The sequence below is a fragment of the Ursus maritimus genome, unplaced genomic scaffold, assembly GCF_017311325.1.
Source record: "Ursus maritimus isolate PB19 unplaced genomic scaffold, ASM1731132v1 scaffold_17, whole genome shotgun sequence".
In the NCBI taxonomy this organism is placed as follows: Eukaryota; Metazoa; Chordata; class Mammalia; order Carnivora; family Ursidae; genus Ursus; species Ursus maritimus.
In genome coordinates this window covers 36,001,576-36,020,827 of record NW_024424119.1, presented here as the reverse complement: position 1 = coordinate 36,020,827, position 19,252 = coordinate 36,001,576, and the positions used below count along the sequence as shown (strand labels likewise).

Sequence of the window (19,252 nt, the reverse complement as noted above, 5' to 3'; positions counted from 1 at the left end):
AAAACAAAAACAGGCCTCTAACTCCCTCTGCATCACAGATGTAGTTCTAAACTCTTCTCCTTGCCCTGATGTTCACTCCACTTCTGGGAGGCATAGAGCATGACATAGGTATTTACTAGGGTGGAAGATGTCATGCATGGTCACTCATGTCGGGAATCCAGGATTCAAACCTGGTTCTTCTGTTTGTTCCCAGGTTCTTCCTGTCTATCTGGTGGCCTTCCAAAGGCTGACGTTGACCCCATGATCAATCAAAGATTGCAGGCAAAATCAGGTTCCTTCAGAAGCCATGAAGCAGTCTGGAAGAAAGAAGTGCGACAGCGATTATGGGAATAAAGGGTTAGGGGACAGGAATCAGCACCAGAGGGTGGCTTGTTTAGGATTAAGGAAAAAACTAGTCACCAGAGTTGCCTTCCTTGTCCTTTCTTTCTTTCTTTTTTTTTTTTTTTTTAAGATTTTATTTATTTATTTGACAGAGATAGAGAGAGCCAGTGAGAGAGAGAACACAAGCAGGGGGAGTGGGAGAGAAGCAGGCTCATAGCGGAGGAGCCTGATGTGGGGCTCGATCCCAGAACGCCAGGATCACGCCCTGAGCCGAAGGCAGATGCTTAACCGCTGTGCCACCCAGGCGCCCTTTCCTTGTCCTTTCTAAGACCTTTTTGCTCTTCACCCTGTGTTTCCTCTAAGTACATCCTCTTGTACATGGTATTTTGAAATCATATGTCTACCAAGTATACGATTTGTTTTAAGTTTTGCTTTTCAAATATGTGTTAGGACATGTGCTATATAGGAAAGCTGGTCAGAGGCCATGCCTGTGGCGGCAGTAAGGCAAGCCTGGTGGGTGTTCTGCTCCAGCTGCTGCGACATTTGACTCTCACAAGCACTATGAGATTTCAGTACTGGAGGAAGGGAGATGTGAAGGGAAATGTGAGGATGGGCCGCTGCACGGGGAAGAGAATGAAAGCCTATGTGGTCCAGAGGAAGCTGACAACCCTTGCAGTGCTGCCTTCAGAGCATGAGGGGACCTCTAGGGTTTGGGGCCCTGTTCCCAGGGAAAATACAGCACGGGGGAGATATATGGCTTGTTCCACCTGGGCCTAGCTTCATTTACTTTTAATCCTGTATCTCCATGGAAACTTCCAATGAATGGTAGAGTTAGAATGGAGTCCCATCAGCAGCAGGTCCTCATGGATGAGAATCCCAAATCCTTTTAGCCTGCTCAGTCTTACTCTGGGATTTCCATAACTCCTAACACACACACACACACACACACACACACACACACACACACACATTTTCCTGAACCTTATCCCTCTCTCTAAAATCCATTGTTCCTAAAATCGTAGCAGACTTTTCAGCCCTTGACTTGGGATGGATGGGAAGGAAAATAAGGCCATAGTACAGTAATTCAATTTAACGAGACTCAATGATTTATTCAGTTTAGCTCAAATGTTTCTTTAACACCCCACTAGGCCCTGGTGGAGGGAATCAGACAGGGTTTCTGCCCTCGAAAAACTCCAGCCACATTGGCAATACTCTAGGCATGTGTTTCCTGCAGGGCAGCACTAATGTGACCAGCCTTAGTTTCACCTTTGGAGCTTCTGAAAATTTGATCCTTGAGCCACATGCTGGCCTTACCAAATTACAATATCTGGGGTGCTAAGGACCCAGGAAGCTGTGTTTTTAAAAAGTCATCACGGGTGACTCTGACACACTGAAACTTGGAGATTATCTACCTTACTTAGGCTCTTACCTAACTATGGTGTTTTATTTCTGGACCTCAAACACAGAACAATTTAGTGGCCCATCTGCTGATGGTGAGGGACAGAGTGTGGGGCGAGTTTTACAGCACACTTTTCCTGAGCTTCTCACATGTAGGAAATTGCAGCTGGCTTCACCTGGGATTCCAGAACACAACTATCCAACCAAATGCTCTTCTCGGCCCACATGTCACAAGAACAACCTATAGAGAAAAAGAGAGAACCATGACTTGAGGAGCAGAATGGAATGCAGGACCCGGGCTTTAAGTTCAAATGTACTCATCGTAGACTGGCTCCCTTCTACCACTCTGTCCCCAGAACTAACCCCTGAAGTGGGTATTTTGACCATCTGTGTTTAACACAAGGTGGACGCCAGCTCAGCAATTTGGAGTGGCCTGCGCGTGCTACGGACATTTTAATCCAGCCGTCGTAACTCCAAGTCCAAGATCATTAGAAGCTGCCACCTTGGGAAGAACGTTTCTATGAGGTCCATATCCAAGGGTATCAAAGTTTCAACAGGCAATGGGGCAAAAGTCGGTCAACCACAGCCACTGGGAAGCAGCTGCGATGTGTCATAGGTCATTGGCCTAAGCCTTGGGTCCCAAGCCTGTCTGTGCTGTTTACTAATTAGGTGGCCTTTCACAGGCTACCACCGTCCATGCAGCTCAAAGCCCAGGGGTTGTCCTCGACACCTCCCTCTCACGCTCCGCATGTAATCCATTCTTCCTGGTTTTGCTCTCTAAATATCTTCAAAGTCACACACTCTTCATTCCCACTGCTATCACCTTAGGACTGAGCTCCTGCAAGAACTCTTAACTGGTCACTCTCCTTCCAGTTTTGCATTCATTCTCCTCCCAGTCCGTTCTCCCCACAACAGCCTAAGTCACAGCACATCACACACAGGACAGCGCTCTCTTATCATAATCCTCGACAGCTCCAGGTTATCCTAACATCAAACTAGATCTCTTGCTATGGTCTCCAAGGCCCAGTATGCCTCCGCAGACTCATCCTGAGCCCCTTTCTGCCTTGCTGTCCACGCTCCAGGCATGCAGGTGCTTCTGTCTTTCAAATACTCTCCATGCTCCTTTCTACTCAGAAGGCTTCATATACTTTGGTCCTCCCCAAGGAGCACTTTTCACATCCTAGTTCACCCACTTAACTGAACTCATTCTTCAGATCTCAGTTCATTATCATTGCCCTTGGGAGCCGTCCTCATTCCTCCTGCCCTCTCCTTTCTACCACTAAATCAGTTCCTCCTGTTACACACTCTCATAGCTCCCTGCACTTACCATAGTTTGCAATCATGCATCCTACGGTGATTTCCCGCCTCACCCATAGAGCGTGTGCTGATTCCCAGTACCTGATGACAGAACCTGGGGTGTAGAAAAATAGGAGTAGTGGTGCTGGTGCTGCTGATTCTAGTAGCTAATATCATTGTGGGAAGCATGTGTCAGTCTTGTTCCTGTTTTCCTTGCACTAGTTCTCCTAAACCTTGGAAACCCTGTGAATTAGTAGGGGCACGCCACTGAGATCTTGATGAATTAACGTACCTCATTTCTCTGAACCTCATTTTCCTTATAAACAAAATGCAGAAAGTAATACATGAGAAAATCAGAACCAAATTTGAAGTACTTTATATTTTCTTTATTATTTACAAACGAAAGAATTTAATATTTTTTTAAAGATTTTATTTACTTATTTGAGAGAGAGAGGGAGCATGCAAGCAGGGAGAGGAACAGAGGAGGAGGGAGAGGGACCAGCAGACTCTGCACTGAGCACGGTGCCTAACATGGGGCTTGATCCAAGGACCATGAGATCATGACCTGAGCTAAAAACAAGAGTTGGACACCCAACAGACTGAGCCACCCAGGAGCCCCAAAAGAATTGAATATTTTAAAATTTTTCTATGAGTTTTAAAAATATGTAAGCGTGTGTATGCTGTACCCTTTACCTTATCTAAAACATCATTTCTCAACCTTTAAAAAAAAGTATCACTACTCAATCCCCAACAAAAAGAAAACATAAATTAAAACGTAAATTATCCCTAATGAGATCAATTCTTATGATTTCTTTGGGTAGGGTTGAGCTTTGGAGGGCCACAAACCATTGTAATAGCTAAGATTTTTTTTTCACATCCAAGAAGCAATTTTTATCCCCTTGGTGTTGATATGACTATTCCCCCTTTTGAGAATGAATGTCCTAACAGAAATGAAAGAGGAAAGTAGAAAGGGAAGGAGGGAGGGAGGAAAGGAAGGAAGAGTGAATTGGAGGAGCAATGGAGATGCCTTGATGGAAGATGGCAGTTGGAGAAGCAGATGAAGCCAAGCCACCAGTTCTCAACATTATGATGGGGCTACTACCTCTCCTCCTTGCACTCTTCTCTGTTCCTCTCCGTACGAATGCCCATTCCTTTCACATTTCTCCCACTTCTCCCTCCTTGACTGCAATCCTGAAACATGCCAGGTGAGGCTCAGTGTGGTATGAATCCGGGTGTGAGCAGCCAGGCCTAGTTGCTGGCCACAAGGAAATACAACTTGGTGGTGATGGCATCCCACCCAGGGAAGAGTTAAGAAAGGTGTTACACCCTTGGGAGGATCTGGAAAGACTTTAGAAAGTACAGTACTCTTCGGATTTGGGCTGGAAAGAGGAGCAGGGCTTTGATAGTCAGTGATAGGAGGGGTGAAGGTGAGGGAGAAAAAAACAAGGCGTCCACAGTAGAGAACACAGCTGGGGAAGATCCAGTGTAAGAGGTGGGGTATGGCACTGTGCTATGAAGGGAGGGAATAGAGATATTTTGGAGATTCTTGAATGACAGGAGGAGACATTTGCTAGGAACTGTTGAAAGTTTTCAAAGGTGGGGAGATCCAAGCCGGCAACCAAATGGAAGGTGATGTAGAACCAGAGAGAAGGAACGCAGTGAACAAAATTTTCTCATAGGCCAGGCCAATGTTTCTCAACCACAGTTCTGATGGGTGGAGCTCAATGTTGTGTAGGCAGCCCTGTGCCTCGTAGAAGGCTTAGCAGCATGGCATCCCTGGCCCCTACCCAACAGATGTCGATTGGGACAACCAAAATGTCTCCAGACACTGCCAGCTGTTCCTTGGGGAACAAAATTTCCCCTTTTGAAAACCACTGAGCTAAACAAGTACTAATGAGGTGCTGACCGAGGGTGGCCACAAGAAGAAAGAAAGACAACCAACAGGCAACCGATGTTTCAAACTCTACAAATGTTACAATAAGGCCAATGTGGATTCCAAGGGGGTCTGCATGTTTCAAGTAGGAATGATTGGGAAAACAGCAGCAAAACTCATGGAGAAGGAACATGTTGCGAGGGATACATAAGGAATTTCATATTTTAAACATTTTGTTTGCTGTTTCTGGACACACATGGAGATAGAGATGTCCTGTAAGTTAAAAGATGTACAATAAAGTTCTCACGGAGGAAAGAATAAGTGAATCAGTGGCATACATCAATAGAGAGAATGGAAGTTAGCAATAGAACCATGGAGATGAATGAAGTCCCTACAAGAACTGAGCTTAGGACCCTACATAATGGTTCTTGCAATGGCGAGTAGCAAGGTATGAGCAAAGTGTATTTTCTGTGGTGTAGCCTGGATGGTAAATAAGAACAAACTGATATCCTTGAGATTCTAGGTGCTTGGCTCAAAGCTAACACAAAACAGCACACTTCAGGGGTGCCTGGGTGACTCAGGTGGTTAAGCATCTGACCCTTGATTTCAGCTCAGGTCATGATCTCAGGGTCATAAGACCAAGCCCTGCATCAGGCTCCACACTCAGTGAGGAGTCTGCTTGTCCCTCTCCCTCTGTTCCTCCCCCCACTCGCTCTCTCTCTCTCTCTCTCTGTCAAATAAATAAATAAATAAAATATATTTTTTAAAAGGGCACATTTCATTGTAGTTGCAAGTTTCATCTTAAAAATGCTTTTGAGGGGCACCTGGGGGGCTCAGTCAGTTAAGCATCTGAGTCTTGATCTCAGCTCAGGTCTTGATCTTAGAGTCATGATTTCAAGCCCTGCACTGGGCTCTACACTGGACGTGGAGCCTACTCAATTAAAAAAAGTTCTTTTGAAATATGTGTTTTAGCACATATTACGGATTGGTTTGTTTTACCATGAAAATATTTTGAAGTATTTACTTTCTCCCCATAATGCTTAAGCAGTAAAGATAGCCTAGTAGATTCAACATTACTGGCCAACAGTTTTACCTGCCCCCTCATCCAGGATACTCGTTCCCCAGTTTAAGATACAAGAGTAGAGAAAATAATACAGAATTGGGAGTCTGACAAATCCAAATGCATTTCTTTATCTGCCACTTATTAGCTGTGTGACCTTAAGCAGGTATCCTGTGCTCCTTGAACCTTGGTTTCTCAACAGTAAAACGGGACACTGTAGGCAATCTCCATTGTGAAGGTCAATGAGATACAACATATAAAGTGAATAACAGATGTTTAATAGTAACTCATTTACGATTTGCATGAGGGAGGGGAAAAGGTGGGATGTATAGGGGCAGAGAAGGGATAGGTGAGTTACTATGAAAAGGTAGTTTAATATCCTAAAAGCTTGAGGAAGATGGCGTTCCCAGAGTTGAATTATTTTGTAACGTTATCAGTTGGCTCAGAAAGGGTAAAGTCACCGGCGAAGAATCTTTGGAATTGGCGTTAGGCTTCTTTGCTGTGGCACAAGGGAGCAGTGTTAGGGACCTGCTAGTGGTGCAGGGCAATTAACTAGTGAGTGGAAGGTGAATAGGAGATAGGAGAAAGCCTAGACCATTCTTCCCACCAATTTGATGAGGAAGGAAAATGCCACGGTATGGGAGGTAGTGAGACTGGAAAGAGTCATGAAAATGAACTTACTACCGACTGCCTGAAGCTTTGAAAAACAGGAAAAGAACAAATAGCAATACAACCTGCATGGAACGTCTACACATAGGACAGTGGTCTTGCATCTTGCATTTTTTAGGCAAACATCAGAAAATCATTCATTGTGGGGCACCTGGGTGGCTCCGTCGGTTAAGCATCTGACTATTGATTTTGGCTCAGATAGTGGCTCAGGGTCGTGAGACCGAGCGTGGAGCCTACTTAAGATTCTCCCTCTCCCTCTCCCTCTGCCCTTCCCGTGTCACTCACACTCTCTCTCTTGGAAAAAAAAAAAAAAAAAAAAACATTTATTGCAAGTTTCTTGCACTGTTACACACACAGACACACGGATGCACCATGGTTCTACGGTTATTACAAGAATAAGCAGATGCCATGTGTAAAGAAACTTGGATAATACAGTTTCTTTATTGCTTTGTGACTCTCCAAGACAAAAAAGAAGAAGAAGAAGAGGTACCATATCTTCAAGTTCGCACATAATGGAATTTTTTTTTCCTTAAAACATCTCCTACAATTTGTGTTTCAAACTTTTTAAATGTTTTTAAAAGTTCTGCCTTAAACAATTCCCACCCCAATTTAATCTACTGCAACAGCTCCCCAGCGCACTGAGAGTTCCAGCATCGTGGCTCGCGTCCGTCCCTAATGTGGTAAGATCCGTGGAATCCCCAGGCTGGTAAAAGACGCCCAAGTCCGAAAACCTCTGCAGCTCCCTGCAGGCATGTGTGGTGAAGACCGAATCACAAAATAACACCGAATCATGAAAACAAGCAAGTTGATGACAGATTTTGTTAAAATCCCCCTATCGATAGCAACTGTATTTTTAGCCATTGGGATCAGGAATTGAAATAAAGATAATATCCCATCTTCCAGGTGGTTAGTAGAAAAAAATAGTTTCTTTAAAACTATCAGGGTATACTGGGAGCGAATCACCATCAGCCCTCCCTCTACTCTAAACTCCCAAATGAGAGCACCTGTGACCCAGGGAAGCTTCTTTGAAATGCTCAGGTAAGGAGGGGCAGGGGCAGGCGGGGGCAGGACAATTGATAAGGAAACAGCTTGGTCACAGCTCGCTGGTCAGGTCTTCACCACAGAGAACGACTCTCACACCAGGAAGGTCAGTGGAATTCTTTATACTTAGGAGTTTTTTCTTCTAAAAAGTTCATTGTGGGGCACCTGGGTGGTTCAGTTAGTTAAGTGTCTGCATTCAGCCCAGGTCATGAACCTGGGGTCCTGGGATCGAGCCCCAAGTTGGGCTCCCTGCTCCATGGGGAGCCTGCTTCTCCCTCTCCCTCTACTCACCACTCATGTTCTCTCTTTCTTGCTCTCTCTCAAATAAATAAAATCTTTAAAAAAATTTTTTTAAAAAATCCATTGTAACCAGTTTAATAGAGTAAACTTGAGAGGCAGAAATAGCGCCATTAAAAAAAAAATATTCAAAATCCCAAACCCTCTTTCTGCTGATTTTGAGTGCTCTGGGAGAAATCAGGAGCCACTGCTCTTCCTGTGGGCAAGGGGTGGTCTGCAAAGGTCCATGGGTACTGACAATTTCTTCTCTGGTCATTTGCATGTATCAGCCGTAGAGCAAGAACATGGTAATTCTGGTGTTTTCTTGTCTAAATACCAAAAGAACTCATCCCCTGTGACCAAACACAGGAACGTCAGAATGGTAATAATCTACCAAACATATTAACACGTTCTGTGTGACCTCAGAGTGTCTATAAATCCTGTTGTGAAAGAGCAGTGACGGACAGGCGGGACAAAAATGCATTGACATCACTTCTGGGCCGAGCTAAGGCACAGCCATAACCCAGAAGACAGTAGCCTTTTCCTCGCAGGGCCTGAAGCCGCAGCAGGCCGAGGAGGCTTCGTCCCCAGAGCCCTGGCAACAGCTGGCTGGAGTCAGAGGGTGGGGCAGCTGAGCCAGGGGCCAGTGAGACTTTGCTGACCTCCCTGGTGGCTGGAGAAATGGCCTACACATGCCTCGGGCAGGCACACTGAGCTTACCCCAAGCAGCTGCCCTTCCTGTCCTTCCACACGGAGTCTCAGACGCCCCTAGTCCCCCTGCAAGAGCTGGGTAGGCCCTCTGCACCTGCTGCCCGGCCCCCTGTGAGCACTTCCTAGTCTCTCTATTACCTTCTCCGCTTCTCCCATCCACCCTTTGCATGAACCCAGCAGCATTTTTTTTTTGTATCCAGAAGCTTCCATCTCCTTGTTTATTTTAAAAAGTCAATTAAATCAGGCCTGTTCAAAGTAGGGTGTCATTCCCATTTTGACAAGGTCCTAAAAGAAGCTGGTGCAGGGCATTCCAGGGTACTGATTGATTCCAAAGCAGCATCTGCTCCCCGGCAGCATTTCTAAAGTAAGCCTAGAATGCGTATCTCACCCCCTTGGCCGTCTCCACTTGCCCCCCATTGCCAAGGGTGGAAAACACTCCTTCCCCTGCGGTAGGAGAAAGCTCTCATCCTGGCCCCTGATTTCTCTCCAGTTTCACCTGCCATCCCTTCCCGCCTCCTCACCTCGTGCCAGAAGCACGGAGCGCCAGGAGGTTCCGAGACTGCCGGGTCCTTTCACAGCTCAGTGGCGGGGCCCTCTACCTAGCTGTCTCGCAGGGGGGAAGCCCCTCTCATCCTTCAGGGTCCAAGCTCAAATGTCATCTCCACAGGAAAGCCTTCACGGCATCTCCCCCGCCACCCAGGATAGAGGGAACGATGCTCTATGCTCCCGTGTCACTTCCTGCATACCCCACCACGACAGGAGCAGTTCGGCAGAGTGACCACGAAGACGCACTCCACGGTAGATTCCCAGGGTTCAACGCCCAGCGCAGGACCTGCTCCTCCTCTGACCTTGAGCAAATCACCTAACCTGTGCCTCAGTTTCCTCAGCTGTATCACATGGGGAGTAATAGTAAATACCACATAGGCTTGCTGTCAGAAATAGATGTGTTAAGCACTCAAAACTTTCAGAAGAGCACCCATTCATAATAAATGTTCCGTGTGTGGCGGATATTATTCTGTCCACTAAAATTTGAATACTGTCATCATCTGCTTAGGTGTCTCCTTGTCTAGAGAAGTGGGTGGGGACTGTGTCTTAGTCACGGCTATATTCCTGGTGCCTGACAGTTCCGTGTAATAGGCCCTCAATAAATGTTTATTGAACAAGTAGATTATTTCCTAGGCAGTAAAATATCCCCATGACTCCAGAGATTACATCTCAGGGAACTTATTTATTTATTTATTTATTTATTTATTTAGCTCCATGGGAAGGAAGACATTACGTAAATCCATGAAACACTCTGTCCTGAACAGAGACACCTGAAGTCAGTCTCATGAGTCTGTCTGTGAAGTGGGAGTCTGGCAGCCTGACTCAGTCTTGGTTCTCCCGGGGACTGTGAGTCCTCAGACAAGTCACTTTCATTCACTTGCTAAAGATCAGTTGAATATCAGTTATGTGCCAGGTACTGTTCTAGGGCCCCAGGAGAAAGCATTGCACAAGGTAGGCAAGGTTCCTCTTCTCAGGGACCTCGAGTGGAGGGAGACAGTGCATCAAACAGTGAATAAGAGAAACAGAAAACAGAAAAAGTTGGATAATTATAAGTGCTGTGATTGAAATAAAATAGGAATATATGAGAAGATACCTGGAAAGGCTATCTTAAACAAGTAGGTCAAGGAAGGCATTTCTGAAGGCCAGCAATAACATTGAGCGTTTGAGGCCTAGGGGAAGCAGGGTCCAGGCAGAGGGGGCAGTTACTGCAAGGGTCCCATGAGAGACTGAACTTGGAGTGCTCCAGGGATCAGAAGAAAGCCCGTGTGCCTGGAACTTGGGAAGGGAGGGTAAGAGTAATACTACCTGAGGCCATTAAGGAAGGCAGGGGCCCCACCGGCCAGGGGAAGGGGCGTGGATTTTAGGCTAAGTGCAACAGGTGGTCATTGGAAGATGTTGAGCAGGAGAGTAATACGGTTTGATTTACACTCTTAGAAGAGTCTAAGAGAGAATGATAAGTGGAAGCAGGAGAATGAGCAATGAGACCCTTGTGAATAGCACGAGTTCAGATGGCATCTGGGAAGTCAGACTTGATGAGCCAGAGTCCTGACGCTGATCAATTGAATGTAGGGCTTAGAGAAAGAGGAGAATCAAGAATGGTTCCCAATTGTTGCCCACCATGTTTGAGGCAATCCCGCTGGCAACACATTCCACACCGAGGAATACTACTCCAGTTCATGCCCCAGGTGGCAAGGAAGGCTGCCAGTTACTGGATGGGGACAGCTGGGCAGCGATAGACTGGAGGTAGGAGATTCAAGACTTCTGTCTTCAAGTGTTAAGTTGGAGATGCCTAGTAGATACCCAAATGGGAAAGATAGGAAGTTGTATATACAAGTCTTGAGTTCAGTGGAAGAGGTCAGAGCTGTAGACAAGCAAGCAGGAATCACTGGCTTTCACATAACATTTCAAGCTATGAGAGCAGGTGTAATCACCTGGGACGAGCATACAGTCAAAGAAGGATCCCAGAGCAGAGCCCCAGGAAAGAACCATAGTTGGAGGTGGTGTACGGGGGCCCAAGCAAAAGATACCAAGGGGAAGCAGCCAGTATCAAAGGATGAACTCCAGAAGATACGCTCTTAGAAGCCAAGAGAAGAAAGTGTTTCAAAACAAAGAGATGGGTAAACTGGGTCACATGCTGTCAAGAGATCAACTAGGAAGAGGGTTGAATTTGGTAACATGGAAATCTTTGGTGACCTTGAAGGGATCAGGTTCACTTTTCATCTCTTCGGCCCAGTTTGTCTATCTTAAAGAAAGAAAGAAAGAAATCGTTTTCAAATTTTTTTAAAGCAGAAGTACTCTTTTTTAAAAAATCATTAAAAGAATCCCAAGACACGAAAGAGCAAAATCCGAGCTGAAGTCGGGGCTTCAAAGGCCATGTCGGTCCGTCTCCTCACTCTTACAGGTGACCCGAAGGCAACTCTGGGAACGCTGGGGCTCCTTGCAGAGAAGCCTGAAACCGCTGCCGGGAAGCTCGGTGAAGAGCCCCCTTTGGCTGGGAGGGTCTAAGTGCAAAGGTGCGGGTAACTCTCAGTCTGGTGAGCAACAGGCCGTCCACCGGCTAGGATCCTCTTTCCGCGTGTCGGAAAGAATACGGCATCCCAGCATTATGGGCAGAAACGCTTCAGATCCCCTGTAATCAGAATTCCTCCCGGTTTCTGGCCAGTTCCTTCCAGAGCAGGCCATTGGCTGCTTCAGGGCACACCCATTCAACTGGTTTGCCCAGATCCTGCCGCTCAGCCACGCCCCCCCAAAGCATCCAAAGCCCTTCCTTTGTTGCAAAATGATTCAGTGCCGTTTCCATAAAACATGGGACCTGAGCATATGTCCACGCACGCAGCCTGTGTATCCCGAGAGATTTAAAGGGAGACTTCCTTTAAGGGAACAGCCCTGGCAGGTAGATTCCTGGTCGTCTTAAAGGAACCACTAGGCATAGCATAGTTTGCACGATCCATGGTCTCTCAAAAGTGAGCTGTAGTTTTCTCTTGGGGAAAAAAATCACAAAAGGGATGTTGAAGTGTGTTTAGAGGAATAAGAAATGATGTGGAGGATCTTTGGGAGTACCCAGGAAATTGACAGAATGAGAGAAAATCCTTAGTTCGCGGGGTGCCTACTTTGTGTCAGGTACTCTGCTAGGCCTGTGGAGAGGGCGGGATAGATGCAAAAAGATACATTTCTTGGAGACATCCCCTTCGCTTATCTGAAGTGAGTCATCTTCGCTCAGTTAGCTCGAAGACAGCTTGCAGCCAGGCTGTCCATTAGAGTCCCGGGTTTTCCCAAGCAGCCCACTGGTCCAGACTCCGGACACAGGAGACCAGGAGGGCTCACATCACGTGGTGTAACAGCCACCCCCGACATCCGTCTGTGCAGACACCTGACAGTTCACAGACTCTTCCCTGTGCTCTAAGAGATGGGGCCCTCCTTCCGCTTTTGTTTCCTACAGCTTTTGTGTTTTCCTCTCATTTTCTCCTGATACTCTGCTGCCATTCTCTTAGCCTCTTTGGGCTTCTCTCGAAGTGTCATTGTGGGGCAGGCGCAAGGATGGTATTCCAGGACGTCATGACATTGCTGATGCCTACTGGCCACTGGCTGATGTCTGCCCTAAAGGACACTGGAGCCCCTGGGAGCCTTTTCACAGGGGTGTAGTAGAGGCGTGCACCTAATTCGATCTAGATAGTAAACGGCAAGGAACCCACTTTGGGGAAAGACCCTGAGAGTGTCAACAATCTGACCTCCTGACATTATCACCTCACCCCCTTCAGAGGAGTTCAAATCCCAGGCTAGACCCCATCCCCCAGGCTAGCCCATCAGTATGGTCAGATCCCCAGTGCAAGTGAAACTGAGGGAGTCTGGAAAGGAAGGAAATCTTGCTGCATGCTCCTGGCAGCCAGAAGAGTGGGCAGAGGTCAGAGGGGCTTAGAACTGTGGTGTGTTTGCCCCCATTACCTTTGCTCTGAGCTCACAGACAGCTCCCGTCTGTGAGACACCTTCCTTCCAATTTATACTTCATGTTACAGAAATATTGTTGTATCACAAGCAGCCTACAAGAAACATATATATTAATATTCTCCTTTTCAAGAAATTAGGTTTTGTGAGTCAGGTCATTAGAGCACTTAACAGAATCCAGATTTTACCTGTTTCTAAATGTTATGGTCCTAACCCGGGGCTGAGATCTGAGCCTAGGTCTCCTTTCCTAAAGGACTAAAAGCAGTCCCCTGACATCGTTTTGCCATGTGTTTAGACCTTGGGTTCATGCCTGGAGTTTTTATGTTTGAGTACCCCTCCCCCACTTTCTTTCATCTTTTAGAAATTTTGTTGTGAAGATATTCCTCTTGGAAAGTATCTTGTTTGGCAAGTTCCCATGGCCACTGGGGATTCGACTTGAAGGGAAGCACTAGGAAAATCTTTCTGATGACTCTGGAGTAGAGGCAAAGTACACCATGCTGGCCGAATTCCATCCAGAAAAGCTTTTGCCAGGTTTCCTGTGAGCTAGGGGAGGGGGCAGGAGGGGGGCATTTCACCTCCTGGGTGTCTGTTTGAGGTTCCCTCTGGTCACTCGTAGCCTAGGATTAATGGGCCACGGATCCTAATGCGGCGATGATAGAAATCACACCCCGATTTGCATCTTAATCCTTGCAGTTGAGCAAACATCAAAAAGCTCAGCAGGTTGGTTCAGATCATTATGATAATGATTAATAACAGGCTTGTTTACAGAGCTTCCGTCTCCATAGCTCGTCATTGCCTTTATGCAGGAGACTGCTGTGTTACGATAAAAACAACATTGAGAACTGAATGAGTGTCCCCAAATGAATCAATTTTTCCATAAGCTTTGACTCCAGCTCTCATCCTGGACCCCTGTATAACGTAATTTTCTCTTACCCCGTTGATTCAAAAGCCATTTTGTCCATGTAAAGGGAACATTTCATAGAATAATATTGTATAAATTTCTAAGGCAACATACACATTATGTCAACCATATCTGTATCTGCCTCTCCCCCTAGAGCCAGAAAACTCAGGAGATAAGACCACTTACAATTTACCTTTTTATTTGTAGCACTTAGCCCTGTGTCCCCCAAAAAGTAGAAGCTCAATAAATGTTTGCTGTATTATTAAACTCAAGACTTCGTAACTAAGAGGAGCTTTCTGGCACAACCCTTTACCTTACAGAGAAGAAAACTGAAGTCCAGAGAGTAGACATGAACAATCCAAGGTCACTGAGACACTGGCTGGAGCAGACCTGAGTCTAGAAACATTAGCATTTGACGAATCTCCCAGTGCTCTTTCCCCACAATATACTAAAGCCTGGAAATGACCGGCAAATCCAATCCAGCTTCCCGGGAAGTTGGCTGTCAGAAAGGTCTGAATAGTACGACCCAGTACAACCTTGTTGCTAAATCTTTAAGCCTCTCTGAAAACCTCCCAAGGAAGAGCTCAGCAGCACTGCTGGATTGCTGGGATGGGATTCTCTTAGGCTTTTAAACTGTTGAGCCAGAAGGAGCAAGAACATATTTTCCTCTTATTCCAACTCACTTAGAATTGAAATGGAGAGAAATCAAAGGAAGGCCCACAATTATTTTTTTTTAATCATTGCTGAGGAATAGAAGTGGCTCTAAATAGGGACAGAGAGATTATTAGCATTACTCATGACCTTAGGAAGTAATGAGCAAAGCACCAGTTAATTATTGCCATTGTTCATTCAGTAACAAGGAAAGTCTCAAATGAAAAAAAAAAAAAGGAATTCTGGGCAATTATTTATTCATTTAAGCAGCTTAAAGAAAAACGCTCATCCTTCCAACCTTCCAACCTGACCAAGCCCAAAAAATCTCCAGTTGTTCCTAACCCAAAGGGGCAAGAGACTACCTACGAAGCTTTACTTTGAAAGTCTCAAGCCTTGAGGACTGTCCAGATGCTTCATTTCTGTGTCTCAGATCATTCAAGTGGGGGCGGGGGTGGGTGGGCTGAGATCCTGGTCATTGACCCCACGCTCAGAATGATTATTCTTGTAGATGGATGGAGCTGTGTACAACAGGACACTTTCTGTCCAGCCTCTCTTGTAATCTGGCAAGAGGAGAATGTGGCAAAGCTAATTCAATCAAGAGAAGATCAGACTCATGAACTTGGCCTCTTTAGCCCCAGAACTTCCTCAGTGGAGGATCCGTGGCATGTCTCCTTCCTAAATGTTGCCGGCTCTCAGTTAGCATGCTGAGTAGTATGGCTCAGGACCAGTGGCAGACATGGTGGCCGGTTCAAACACGTCTCACTTGGGTTCTCATGGCAGGAACACAATGACACATACCTGCTGTTCTGCAATTCTTGTGGGCCGTGTCTCAAGCAGGCCCACAATTGACTTTGACGAAAATAATCAATTTAATGAAATATGGAATGATTTCCTTAAATGATTTATCTAACGAGAAAAAAAAGAGTATCTCCCACCATTTTTATCAGAAGAGAAAGCAGGGCTTCGGCTAATTATTTGATCTCTCTGAGCCTCCGTGTCTTCATTTTTAAACCAGGAATCACAATTTCTCCACCACAAGTGTTGCTTTGATTACTAGATTTTTAAAAATATTAAGAGCATGGAACATCAAGAGTATGTAATAAATGCCTCCTTTCTTCTCCTTCTCCTGGTATCTTTGGTGGCATGTTCATAAACAACAAAAATCAAAAGTCCTGAACTAAATGGATTCAAATGTGCACTGTCTATCTTTTCAGTGCCTTTGCCAAATCGAGGGATGACTCAGTTGCTCAGGGAAACAGGTGACGAGGAGCAGTCGTACCTTCATCAGCTGGGCACCCCATCAGCCGGGATGATTGACCACTCTGCTCATTTTGTGGGAAAACTTTCTTTGCTGCTAACGAACCCCAGATCAGACGTGCTTGTAAGACGAGGGTATATCCCCGAGAGCACTTGGGTCATTTTCTGTGTGTGTAAAGGGTACTATCCATTTGGTTGCTGTCACGCCCGGCAGGACCACCTGCGTGCTTTGTGGGGTGAGGCGGTTTTGTCTACGTGTGTGGTGTGCGTCGGGGTCTGAGTTTGTGCAATCCGCTTGACTGCCGCCATATTTTTGCATAATTCCCTCAAAATACAGCACTTGAGAGAAGGCTTAGAATGGCCCTCATAGGACCACTAAGACTCGTCCTATTGCTACTAGCTCCCTCGTCCCTCTCCTGGGCCTCTTCATGGCCTCTGTCCAAGTGCTTGTGTCTATGTGCATGGATGTGGACATATTATTCTTAAAAATCACAGTGAACTATTTGTAGCTTCCTGAAATAGGTAGACTTCTTTCACTCTGTCACACCTCATATGACAGAGGTGGTCCCTCTGCCTGGGACACCCTACAGCCTGTCCTGCCCATGCAACCTTCTAGAATCAGCTCAGGTGGTAGCTCCCCTAGGAGCCTGTCTAACTGCGTCAAGATAGGCTGGGGCATTCCTTTTTCTCTTCCTCCGGAACATTTTTATTACTACAGCACTTTCCCGTTGTGAGTTAATCACCTGTCTGTGAGCCTAACTTCCCAAACCAACAGGGAATTTCTTGAAGACCCAGAGCATGATTTATTTCTCTCAGCCTCCACAGTGCCTGGCACAGGACCTGGCAGACTGGGAATCTCTCTATATATTGAATGAATGAATGAATGAATGAATGAATGAATGAGTGGATGGGTGGTTACAGGCCTAGGGCCAGGTCTCAGTGTGGTTACAGCCAAAAAACTGAGAGTTTTGTAAGGCAGGGTGGGATCTTGCTTAGCAACCCCTGTAGCATGAGGATTTCAGAGAAGAAACAGCTCCCTAAGGCAGGTGCTCGGGCTCGTATAATATGTGATCGTTGAAGGGCTAATAGATCAAGTAATTTGTCCACTTTCCTGGAGTGAAGTTTTCAGCTGGGGCTCACCTCAACTCCGAAAGCTGAGTGCATGATGCTGCACGCCTCCTTCGGTGGAGTTAAATTAGGCTTAATATCTTATGACTCAAGAGTTTGCACACCAAGGCTTGGCACTTAATATTGTAATTACCCCTTTTGATTAGAACTGCCTTTCATAAGCAAATCGACGCAGTGATTTGAAAAGCTTGAGGAATTGTGTTTGGAGCTCACCCTACGAGTTCCACAGGGAACTATAATCATAGTAATTACTATTGAAGCTAGATTCCAGTTCTCGATGTACCGGGAGGTGAGTAAGAGTCACACGCTGCATGCTTTCCCATCTCAGGATAGGCGGTGGGGCTGAACACAAGGAACGAAGGTGGAAGTAAACACCAGTTGACCCACAGGCTGCGGTATTTCTCTTCTGACAGGTCCCGGCCTCTGGAGATTCAGGACATTGAAAAGGATTCTTTAGCTCTGTGTGTGTGTGTGTGTGTGTGTGTGTGTGTGTGTGTTCCAAGTCAACACACGCTTGGCGGCACCTACTTCTGGACTGTGCTACCTTTGGGGAATGCGTAGGCAAGGCAGACATGAATCCACAGACTCTATCCTGTGAGCTTCTCTCGACCGAATGTTAGGATGGGCGTAGAAACTAGAACTAGTCAGAAGTAGGGTCTGTAGAGACCCCGAACAGGCCAGGCTCAGAATCATTGGCGTGCCAGTCAATTTAGAGACGAAACGTTCCCCGAAGGATGAGTCCAGACATCTACTGGAGGATGTTCAGAGCCTTCTGGGCTGGTTCTTAAAGGACAAATGCCTCGTCAGGGACAGGAGCCTTAGTCCAAACCACAAGGGAGCCTTGCAGCCACAAGAGCACACAGCTTACAAATGAGCAACGTTGGTCTTCCTTGCGCTTGCTTCCCCGGGAGGCTGAAACAAGCTCTAAACGCGAAAGAGGACTGTTTCCCTACGGGGCTCACGAGGGGGCTCCGAGCAACGGTGATTCCTTCTCTTTTTCTTGTAGACATTGTTTATGTTGGGGGCCCCCTACTCTCTGGAAACATGATCTCATGTGCAGAAACCCCACGATTATGGCTCCCCACTGTCCGTACTTTATGGATTCCCTCCCTCCACCCCCTGCTTTTCCCTCCATCCTCCACAGCCTGAAAATTTATTTAAAAATTAACAGCACAAGAAGGAAAATGCCACAAGACCCAGATTGCTAGCAGATGCTCGGAGGGCGCTGGCAAGGGAAAAGGCAAGCGGAACAAGGCATTTTGAGGCCAGGGTTCCCTTCCCTGCCTTTTTAAAAGGCTGCACGGAATCAGGTGAGGCGGAACACACCTCCGTGCACTTACTCACTCATTCATTCTTTCGATAACTATCCTTTGAGTAGTAGAGCGTGCCAAGCCCGCTGCTGGGCTCCGGAGCCTCTACGGTCATAATTCACATTCATCGAGGACTTACTACATGCAAGGCGCTATTGGAAATATTTCATGTTTAATAACATGCTAACTCAGTTTTCATAACAGCCCTATTTTTAATCCTCGGGTGAGGAAACGAAGACACAGGTGGAGAATGTTGCCTCATGTCACTTGAATCATAGGACCCGGGGTCGGGATTTGATCGCCCGCAGTCCGAGTCCACGGCCTCAGCCAGGCGTCTACCCGCGTTCTCTGCGAAGGGCCGAGGCTTCGCGCGCCGCCGGTTCCAGGCACCAGGGCTCACCCCTTCTGCGGGAGCATGGATGAACCCGAAGGAGCATGGCCGTGTTCCGACGCAACCATCCTTATGGACACTGCAATCTGAATTGTACAGAATCTGTATGTGTCACAAATTGTTAACTTTTTTAACCGTTTAAAAAAACATAACCCATCCCTACCTCGTAAACCGTAAGCGGTGTTGGGCCCTGGCGGGTGGGTCTCCGGCCTGTGCTCCGCTCTGCTCTCCCCACCGGTGCGGAGGAGGAGGAGTCGTCAGCCCGGGGGGGAGACGTGCAAGCAGGTACAAGACGGTTTACCTAAAGCCCTCTCGGGCCTCCTTTCCCCGGGCGGTGCGTTGCTGCGGTTCCTGGACGCCTCTTCTCCTCGTCTGCTCCACACGGGCAGGTCCAGGTCCGCGCGCCTTCCAGACTCCCACTTCGCCGCCTGTCTTAGGAAGCCCGCCTTCACGCACTCCCCCCCCCCCCCCCCCCCCCCCC

General features: G+C 46.8%; 1 long non-coding RNA gene across 1 annotated transcript in view; it reads right to left on the bottom strand.

The window, feature by feature from the left end:
• Window positions 1-559: 559 nt before the first annotated feature.
• LOC103678552 overlaps window positions 560-19,252 on the bottom strand; it is a 131,942-nt gene continuing 113,249 nt past the window's right edge. The window contains exon 4 of the long non-coding RNA XR_572717.2: window positions 560-1,960. This is a non-coding gene — a long non-coding RNA (uncharacterized LOC103678552). The remainder of the gene's footprint in view (window positions 1,961-19,252) is intronic.